The following is an 11,627-nucleotide window of genomic DNA, read 5'->3' as shown; positions in this document are numbered from 1 at the left end:
ATGAATCACTAGCTTTTGTTCATAGTGGTTTTATTACACTAAACAAGCCCACCTCATACAGTATACTCCGGGTGATTTTGCCATGCATTGTGACAGTGCATGTATAGCTAACGAGGCTAGCTATACATGCTAGCGCAAAAACAATGTATTCATGACCGTTACAATGTATGACCGAACGTAGCAGACTAACCGTATAAGATTGCAATTATAAACACGTTATTGCTAGCCTAATATGAACCACTAGCTTTTGTTCATAGTAGTTTTATTACTCTACATTATAGTTGCCGTTCCTCCGAGCTAACGTTAGCTACCAAGGTAAACAAAGCTAGGTTAGCATATTAGCTGGCAAGCTGTTCATTAGATTGATTAGATAGATCCACACTCCTACCACAACTACTACTAACGAATCTAAAACAACTAAGTTTCTCTAATATTTTGTGATTTGCATTTGATTTTGTCCAGCCAGATCCTGCCGGACAATACATGACAGGGACCGGACTACCACACTGAGGCCTCGTCCTAAAAAGCCCCGGCTGCTATAGGCAAGATGCCGACAACGGGGAGTAATTGACGATATACCGTGTATATATGTATATTTACGTTCATTTTGTACATTTCTTAGTAGGCCTATCCTTTCTTCCCTGAATTATTTGCTCCTATAACATATCATTCATATATAGCAAACCATGATTTGATTTCTCATCAAACAGTAGTAGTTTATAACAGGTAAAAATAACTTACTCTTTGTTATGACCGGCTCGTAGGCCACAACGGAAAGACAAGGAGACATACACGAGTTTACAAAACCACGGCACATTTATTGTGGTAAATGCAGAGATAGGTGATCGAGGGGAGAGGATCGCTGAGCCGCTTTGGAGAGAGAGAGGGACCCGTGTGACTCCGGGCAGCTGGCTAGCACCTCGGCTCCGGCCAGGTGTCCGTGATCGCGCTGATTAGCCTCTTCAGCTCCACCCCATCGTAAGACAAAGGCCCTGGGGCCGTCACACTCTTCTATAACAACAGTTGTAGGTACAGTTCGGTTAGTTAGCGTATAAAATATACGGCTGTACCGACGCCATGATAAGACTGATGTTCCGCTGAGAGCAGCCTGGAAAAGCACTGTTAGACATGGGCGGAGCCTCTCTGGTGGTTGACTAATCAGAACAGAGTGGCCGAGCTGACCAATCGGAGCACACTAGGCTCACAGGGAGGGGGGGGCAAGAGCTCCAACGAGTCGTTTAGTGGACAGAGTGAATACTGCTGAATACACATGCTTGACAGAGATGCTGTATGCGAAACCAATGTGAGTTTGGAAAATTGCACAGTATAAATCTATTTTAGTATACCTCAACAATGTAATTATGATCAGTGGAAATGGCCATGACATGGGCCCTTTAACTGGAGTTAGCTCCAACTGAGAATATTAGCTTAACTGGAGTTAGCTCCACTGAGAATGAGAATATAGCTTAGTGATACCGATTGCCAGCATAAAGTCATATTTATCATTTCATTTAAAACTTACCGCGACTCAACTTTTGCAGTTTTCCACCGACAATCCTTCCAACTGACTTCGTCTTGAGGGCGCCTTTTTTTCGCGCTTATTTGCTTCAAATCAGATAATCCTTCCAACTGACTTCGGTCTCTAGAGTCTACAGATGTAGCAGCTTACTTCTGACTCCAGCTTACTGCTTCCTGCCTGCTACCTGCCTAAGACCTGTATCTGGGAATGTTAAGCCCTCCCACTATTTTCCAAGAGGGCGTTGCCAGATTTTCAATTTCAGGATTTAACCAGGAGATGGCGCTTCATTCACCAAAACAGGAAGACAACTTTCATGGACTTTCAGTTTTGTTTAGAAGAGCATTTGAACACATCAATATTTTAGATCAAATAAAGTATATCTAATCTTGTAATTCAATAATATATAGTCTTTATATATTAAATAACTATGGCCAAACTAAGACTTAGTTATTCAAAAGAGAAAATGCAGATATTATATAAAAAACTAAAGTTAAAATCTTGTTTTTAATTCTGCTCCCACCTAAGGCCAACGTTGCAATATTACAACATTTCCCTAAAAACGTACCAAAACGTAAACATTTTTAAAACTCTTAAAAACTCTTTAAGAACCCCGACAGTCAGCGAGAACCCCAGAACCCCGACGGTCTGAGATAAATCCTGGAACTCAACTACAAGATGAAAGCCAAGGGGGTCTTGCTCGTAAGTGATTTCACAATTTGTTATTGTTTCGTCCGTAAATGTATGTATATGTACATTTATATATGTTGAATGTCCTTATTTTTAGCTCTTCTGCATAGACTTCTTACAAATCAAGAGATGATGATGGATCAACTCAAAGTCATTCAGATGAACATGCAGAAAATTCCAGGCGAACCTGCTGGTGGGCCGGATCCCCTTGGCAGAGATATACTTCCGCTAAAAGATATAACCTCCCTGTTGGCTCTGGAGAAACGTCTGAGGGAAGACGCAGATCTTCAAAACAAAATGGTAATTATTGCCCTTACCAACTTAAAAGGATGGGGAACCCAATTTGAAACTATTGTTAATATTTTACTTGCCACCTAAGTTGTATGTTGGACAGCAGTGAGGCTAAATACCAGCTAAGCGAAAAGGGAAATAATGTTTTTTAATGTAATTTTTTTTTTAAATTAGGTTATTGTGACTTGTGTTTATATAATGCATGTATCCTTAGCTTTTAAATGATCTTTTTCAGATTACTGCATTGAGTGTCATTGGAGGACTGGACGTTAAGGATTGCGTTTGGCGAGTGATGAAACACTGTTTTACCAACTCCCTTGCCAAACAGCTCAACTGGCGTGGCATCAATGGGAAAACAGCATTCCACAGACTGCAACTGAAATATGTCATTACTGGTAAGTGTTACATTGCGCTGTCATCAGTCTAATGAGTCCAGTCCCCTTTTCTTGCATGTTTGACACTCAGTTAGTACTTACTGATCCTAGATTCAACCAATTCTAATTACTCTTGGTAAAAAAGTCAAGTAAAATGGTTAACATGGTTTGCCACATAAAGAGTTAACCTGTTAAGCCAGAGAGACCCCGGTACCGGGGCACCGCCGCAACATCTTGCAGGAAACAGTGTATGAGGGCATGTTCATTTAATAAACTATGAATGTTTTATATCCATGTAACGGGAAGAAACTCAGCTAACTGATCTTTTTTTTTTTTAAATCCAAAAAAAAAACACAATGCTAACACTCAGCCTCTGAATTAGCCACGAGCGAAAAAAATGTAACCTATCTCTGCAACTAAACTCACAATAACTCCCTTATTACTTATCCTAGATGCACAGCCAACCACTCGTTTTGGGTGTCCTGGAGACACAGAATCGTTTGGTGCCCACCTCAACACTCAGTGATAAACATTTGCGACGCTATAAACGAAAGCGTACATCATAACATGTGGAGCTAGGTAGCTAGAAACGCTAACATGGCTTACCTTGGTCAAAACTGGTCTTCAATGGCATTAAAACGATAAAAAAACGATGCTGCAGTTAATCCATAGGTTAATCCAATGTGTCTGTGTACTCTTTGAAATTATTTCTGATAATCCATAAACAATAAAACTGCTTTTTCGTTTCCAAATGTCAGAGGGAGAGATCGGTCCACTCTGCTGCACATTTACATGCGCGCAGCCCCCACCTTTTCTCTTCACAACGTGTGTGTGGGGGCCTCCCCCTTCGATTCTATTGGCTCTAACGGTCAGAAAGAGGTGTCAACCATCCAAATCGAGCAAGGGGGGCCAGAGATATGGAAAAAAAAACATTTTCACCCAAATCACCTCAGAGGTGGGGTGGTTTTGGCTAAACCTCTCTAAAAAGGTCAAATGTCACTTGTTTTGCATCAATCTTGATACAGGGTACTTATTATATGTTGTACTTTGGATTCCTTAAGCTTTTAGTCTACTAACCCATCATCCAAGGGTAGTTTTCACTATCTGTAAAAAATAATTTTTGGACGGACACTATAATTTACAGTTTTTTACTATGTAAAATCTGAATTTTCTTTAAAATAAAAAACATCTATATTGATTCTGACTTTTCTACATCCAACTCACAGGTTTATCATTACTTTGAGAAAAAAGATTATTAATTTAACCCTTTTAGAAGGGAAGACAAAGTTATTTGTTCTGGGAATGTCATTTTCGAGCCTGAGACCTGAAAAACAGGCTCAGGGCTTAACAGGTTAAAAAAGAAATTCTGAAAGGAGGCTGGAAGCACATCTACTCTTTCTCCCTCATTGAGAAATTCTGGATCAGCTGCAGTCCGATTTTACTAGCAGGCGTCAAGCTTGTTGCTGTTGGGCAGCTGAAGGCAAAGGGCGTCCTCTGCCATGGCCAGAATGTTCTCAAAGTGTCGTCACCACTGAATTCGTCGGACACAGCACGCCATGCACTTGGCTGATCCTTAGGTCCCCAGATTGCGTCCTAAGTTGTGCAATCCATCCAATGGCTTTACAATGTTCTCTATTTTTAGGGACTGTCAGAAACAACAGGCTCACAGCGACAGCAACAGACCAAGAGGTAGAAGCCTACATAAAAAAATGGCTTCACCTTGCGGGCGACCGAGATGGAGGTAGAAGAGAGAGAGAGGAACAAAGACGAGCTGTCCAAGAAACCCGTAAGTCAGTTACAATATCTATTTTGCAATATATGTATAATAATTTGTAATATATAATGAATGTTTGTGCATTCCTTATACAGATGGAGCATCTTATTTCAGACTCCAGCATACAGCTTCCTGCCTACTACCAGCCAGTTACCTGCCTAAGACCTGCCAAAGACCAGTATCTGGGAATGTTAAGCCCTCCCACTATTTTCCAAGAGGGCGTTGCCAGATTTTCAATTTCAGGATTTAACCAGGAGATGGCGCTATATATTAAATAACTATGGCCAAACTAAGACTTAGTTTTTCACAAGAGACAATGCAGATATTATATAAAAAATTAAAGTTAAAATCTTGTTTTTAATGCCCCAAGAGCAATAAAAACACTTGTTAAAAAAATCCTGAGTGAGGCTTTCACAAATTGCATTTAGCTGATGCTTTTATCCAAAGCGACTTACTATTTAATAAATGATTATTCATAACAAATATGAGTGATGTGTGATTATTATTCATGCTATATACTGATATAGGGCTATGTAAGCAATCAATCCTGCAAATGAACCCTTAGTTGTTCAATATATTTATTCAGACAATGTGAGTAGAAATACAGAAATTCTGCTCCCACCTAAGGCCAACGTTGCAATATTACAACATTTCCCTAAAAACTTACCAAAACGTAAACATTTTTAAAACTCTTTCATTTCTGCTCCAGAGGCCAGGGGTTAAATTGGGATTTTATATGTGGGGGGGCTCTGTTAGAAGGTGCGACGGGGGAGGGGGGAGAGAGTTAGACGCTCGTGAATTGTCAACGGGGGGGGGGGGCCTCTCTGCACGGAGGAGCCGCGGAGGAAGAGACACACGTTCACTAAGCCGAATCACAGTGATCTGCTATTTTAACACTAGAACCGCCAGAGATTTTTTATACCTAAAACCGCCACCTGGGTCAAATTGACCCGCTATTAGAATGCATTGATTTTCAAGGTAAAATGTTCTTTTATTGAACAGTGAGTTTTGATCGCACAGGGATGAAACGTATACCAATATAATCTGTGGACTCTCAGGGCTCGACATTATAAATGGCCCGCTGGGCCGGCAGCATTATTTAGACACCGCGGCCAGCATAACGTACTTTCAACTCGCCCCACAGCTGTTTGCTGCGGAGCGCAGTGCGAGCAGTCTCCCGTGAGCGGGAGCACACTCCTTCACTACAGACTGTCTCTATCTCTCTCTCTATCTATAACTATCTATCCATCTATCTCTCTCTCTCTCTCTCAATCTATAAAGAGGAACCGCAGTAGACAAAAGGCGTTGCTATAGCAACACGTCATGTTTATATGAAAAGGGGTGGGGTCAATATGACCCGCTTGGCGGAAATAGGTATAAATGGCAATTTTGGGCGATTTCTTCAATCTGACTTCATATTGACCATTTTTAACAACATAGGGTGCTACATAACACAATTTCAGGAAAAGTCACGGACTGGAAGACTTTAATATTTTATTGAAAAAAAGTTACACACAATAAAAAACAGCTCTGGGTCAAATTGACCCGATTGGCGGTTCTAGTGTTAAAGTAAATTCAACACATATCGACCCTAAATATAGCATATATTAAGAACGAGAAAGTGTTAAAGGGCCCATGTCATGGCCATTTCCACTGATCATAATTACATTGTTGAGGTATACTAAAATAGATTTATACTGTGCAATTTTCCAAACTCACATTGGTTTCGCATACAGCATCTCTGTCAAGCATGTGTATTCAGCAGTATTCACTTTCTCCACTAAACGACTCGTTGGAGCTCTTGCCCCCCCCTCCCTGTGAGCCTAGTGTGCTCCGATTGGTCAGCTCGGCCACTCGTTCTGATTAGTCAACCACCAGAGAGGCTGCGCCCATGTCTAACAGTGCTTTTCCCGGCTGCTCTCAGCGTAACATCAGTCTTATCATGCCGTCGGCACAGCCGTATATTTTATATACATATATATTTTTAACTGTTGTTATAGAAGAGTGTGACGGCCCCAGGGCCTTTGTCTTACGATGGGATGGAGCTGAAGAGGCTAATCAGCACGATCACGGACACCTCCGGACACTACGGCCCCAGTCTCTCTCCAAAGCGGCTGCAGGAAGACTAACTCTGCGATCCTCTCAACCACCTATCTCTCCATTTACCACAATAAATGTGCCGTGGTTTTGTAAACTCGTGTATGTCTCCTTGTCTTTGTGGCCTACGAGCCGCTCATAACAAAGAGTAAGTTATTTTTACCCGTTATAAACTACTACTGTTTGATGAGAAATCAAATCATGGTTTGCTATATATGAATTCAGGGAAGAAAGGATAGGCCTACTAAGTATTTCCATTAAACTTTATTTTTTAGAAATGTACAAAATGAACATAAATATACATATATACACGGTATATCATCCATTCCTCCTCCTTGCATCTTGCCTGCGCACAGTCGGTGCGGTGCCTTTTAGCACGACGCCTCAGTAGTAGTAGAAGTGCCTTTTAGCACGTCATGGATTGTCCGCCAGGATCTGGCTGGACGAAATCAAATGCAAATCACAAAATATTAGAGAAACTTAGTTGTTTTAGATTCGTTAGTAGTAGTTGTGTAATGAACAGCTTGCCTGCTAATATGCTAACCTAGCTTTGTTTACCTTGGTAGCTAACACGATATGAACGTTAGCTTGGAGGAAAGGCAACTATAATGCAGTGTAATAAAACTACTATGAACAAAAGCTAGTGGTTCATATTAGGCTAGCAATAACGTGTTTATAATTGCAATCGTATACGGGTATTCTGCTACCATACAATGTAACTTGCATGAATACATTGTTTTGCGCTAGCATACAGCTAGCCTCGTTAGCTACATGCAGTATATGTACGGTCACAATGTACGGTAAATCACAGTACAGTATACTGTATGAGTATTCCGTGTGTGTGAATGCAGACATTCTCCTGCTATGAGATACATGTATGCAAGGCCATCTGCTGATATTAGAGTTGATATATGGAAACTCTAGCAACTTAGTTAGCACAGTTAGCACTGTGTCAATGGCTTAGCAGTCCAACACAGTTTACACATTTAAACAGTCTTGTTTGATAAATACACAAATAACAATGCAAACTTACAGGTTGTATACCCAGATCTTCCCCTGCTCCAAACGGTCCAAACAAGCTGTGCATATCCGGCCTCAAACTGGGCAATGTTTTGGAAGCTTTCGTCTGTGAAATGCCGGTTCTTCGAACCTCTGGAGGAGGAACACGCCGCTGCTGGTGTGGCCATAGCTCTTCGGGATTGGTCCATTTCGTTCCGGGTACCGCATGACATCAGGCGGTACCCGGAACTAAATGGAAGACTCAAATGGGCAGTGACGTATCTCCAACGAGGCGTTTTGGGGAGGTATTTTCTGTGTTAGAGTTTTACTCGCTACAGGGTGTACTTTGAGGGTTTTGACTCTGCACACCGTTTACATGCATAAAAACCTTCATAACACACAAGGGGACGGGTAATAACCGGAAAAGCATGACATGGGAGCTTTAACATCGTTTTTTGTAAACATATGACAAATGTGCGAGGGTGATGACATCAGAGCATCGTCCTATGGGCTTAGCCCCTGACAGGTACAACAGGTATTCACTCAGAGGGGGGTAGGTAACCATTTACATGTCAAAAATCAACATACAGTAGGTGGGTGGGGGATGGTGAACGGTATGGTCAATGTAATTAATTCATGTAATAAAAACATCTCAGGTCAGTAACACTGAAAGCTAAATGTGCGTACGTAGCGCTGTAACTTCCTCCACAAAAGCAGCCTGCTGTTTATTCAACGTGGTGGGGGCCGAAGGAACCGGGCAGAGTTTTTCGCCGGTCAACGTGTGTGAAAGTTTAAATCTTCCTTATTGAGCTTTAAAACAAATGAATAACGACTATATATAATAATAAAATAAACACCGGCATTAAATAAAAAGTCATGAAAGAGATAAGGAGGAGAAAAGGTTTAAGGAAGTAAGCAAGGAATACAGAATTGTCACGATCTGTCTGTGTTGTGTTTTGTCTTGTCCTTTTCTGTCTCTGGTTTCCTGTTTTGTTTTGAAATGTTTTCCTCCTTGTGTCTTCTCTGTTCCTTCTTCCTGTGTTTGCCTTCCTGTCTTAGGCCCTTTCTCATGTCTTCAAATGTTCCTCCTCGACTCCCCTCCTCGACTCCTATCCTCGAGACTTAGTCCCGCCCACAGGAGATGCGAGCGGAGGAGCCGAGGAGGGGAACCGAGGAGAGAGGAGGGGAAGCAGCAGGCGGTTAGAGAAATGAGAACTCCTCTCCTCTGAGCGGTCATTTTAAAGAGACGTCCATTAATGATGACAGGAGGCACAGCAGCCCTCTGTCTGATGGACAGATGTGTTCATGACGACTTATATATTTACTTTTAATTCATTCACAGTGCGGTATAATGAGACAATAACAGGCTACAGATGCGGACATACACACACACATATATGTATATATTTATATAAATATATACAATTTCAGAATCAAACAGAGCACTCTCATAATAACGTAACACTATCAGAGACTGGATATATCCCCCCCCCCCTCTTTGGTCGCTACAATGAGGGAAATAAATGACGGGCCAAAAGTTTTATTTACAAGTAAGCAGAGGACACCAAACCAACTGAGACCTGTCTGTCCGCTGCATCTACGCACACACTGTACCACACACACCTACACCACACACACGCACCTACAGCTCCTAAAGCATATAATCAGGCTACAGCCGTTGTGTATTTTATTATGTGAAGCACTAAATGGTTTTAGAAAAATATCGACTTTGTTTGTAGATATCTACTAAACTAAAGCAAATAAAGAGAGTAGGCCTGTTATACTGAGTGATATGATATATATTATACACACTGCTCTGCTTTCTGCACGGACCTCACAGCTGTTCTCACTGTAAACATCGCGTCGCGATGAAAGCAGTTAATAAAATAATATCCAGGGGATGCATGCAGAGCTGTCATTGGCTGAGATAAGTCCGGCCGTGCGTCTCGACTCTTTGAAACATCACTGTTGCCGGAAATGCATCCACGAAGGAGCCGTGGAGGACTGTGGAGGACCCATCAGTGTATCCTCGGTTATAGCTCCTCCAGAGAGCCTCCTCGACGCTCGATGCTCGGTCCTCGATGTGCATTTCGAGAAATGAGATGTCCTTCAACATGGCGCGCTAAAATTCATTTCCGGGTCACTACCGGAGGACCGAGGAGTCGAGGATGGGACATTTGATGACATGAGAAAGGGCCTTAGTTTCCCTGGTGTGTCTGATTGTTTGATTGTGTTCACCTGTTGCCCTTGTGTTTCTGCCTCCCTTACCCCAGCTGTGTCTAGTCTTGTGATTACCCCTCTTTGTATTTAGTCTTGTCTTCCCCTGTGTGCCTTGTCGGTTCATTGTTTGTTTCTCCTGTCTCCCACGGTCAGTTTTTGTAGTACCTATGTGTTTCATGCCATGTTTATGTTCAGCTTTTGGAATAAAGCTCGCTTTTGTTTCTAGACCTTGTTACTTTGTTTTGTAGTCTGCATTTGGGTCCTACCCTTTCCACGCATCCTAACAGAATGAACCGACCAAAATTGGACTCAGCAGACTCTGATTTTTTGTTGCTACAGGCGGAATGTCTTGGGTACTCTCGGAGTACATTTTTTATACCTGGTATGACGCCACATCTATACGGGGTAGAGTGGCGGCTTTGAAGGAGGCACGCCAGGAGGTTGCTCGCAAGCCCGGGCTCAGGGGTTTGTTGCCTGAGTGGCTACAACATTTTACATGTGTTCCTGGAAGCTTTTCTTAAGCCTCTAACCCTTTCCTGGGATCCGACTACTGTGATGTTGGAGGTCCACGGCGTCTCCAAAAGGCCTCTAAGAGACGCAGGGCCAGGATTCCAGCCCGTGCCCCAGCAGCCATGGTTTCAGCCCCAGGTCTGGTCCCAGCAGCCATGGTTCCGGCCCCAGTTCCGGCCCCAGCAGCCATGGTTCCGGCTTCAGTTTCGGCTCCAGTACTGGCTCCCCGGCCGACGCCAGCCCCCCCGTGTTTTGTCAGTGGTTCGGCCCACTCCAGCCCCTCGTGTCCTGTCGGTGGTCCGGCCGACTCCAGCACCTCGTGTCCTGTTGGCTCTACGGCCGACGCCAGCCCCCCGTGTCCTGTTGGCTCTACGGCCGACGCCTACCCCATGTCCTGTACCGTTGGAGGTCCCGCCGACTACTCTCCTGCCGGGGGTCCTGCCAACCCTATGTCCTGTGATGTTGGAGGTCCCGCCGACTACTCTCCTGCCGGGGGTTTTGCCAACTCCATGTCCTGTCCTGTTGGGGGTCCCGCCGACACCTGTCCTGCCAGGGGTCCTGCCAACTCTGTGTCCTGTCCTGTTGGAGGTCCCGCCGACACCTGTTCCACCGGGGGTCCTGCCAACTCTGTGTCCTGTTCCGTTGGGGGTCCAGTCGACACCAGCCCTTGCTCCATCCGGGGTCCCATTGACACCAGCCCATGTCATGTTCAGGACCCCGTATACGCCTGTCCTGTCGGCTCCGGTTCCTGTCCGGCCGATACTGGGTCCTGCTCGTCCTGCGGAGCTGTCCCGTCCGCGCCTTCCTGCCCGTCCTCCGGAGCTGTCTCGTCGCCGCCGCCTTGTTCGCCCTCGAGCCCGGCCCCCTGAGTGCCGCAGTCTTCGCCCTCGAGCCCGGCCTCCTGAGTTCCCCAGCCGCGGCCTTCGCCCTCGGGCTCGGCCCCCTGATTCTTCCAGCCGCTGCCTTCGCCCTCGAGCCCGGCCCCCTGAGAGCCGCTGCCTTTGCTCTCATGCCCGGCCCCCTGAGTTCGCCCGCTGTGGCCTTCGCCCCTTTTTGGACTCTGCCTTGCCCCCGGGCCGTCCTCCGGACCCCCTCTACCCACCCTTTTGGAAATGTTGGACTATGTTTTTTGGGACGTCTGGGATCCGTCCCTTGA

This window comes from Trematomus bernacchii, unplaced genomic scaffold, assembly GCF_902827165.1.
Source record: "Trematomus bernacchii unplaced genomic scaffold, fTreBer1.1, whole genome shotgun sequence".
Classification (NCBI taxonomy): Eukaryota; Metazoa; Chordata; class Actinopteri; order Perciformes; family Nototheniidae; genus Trematomus; species Trematomus bernacchii.
This window is presented reverse-complemented; position numbering follows the sequence as displayed.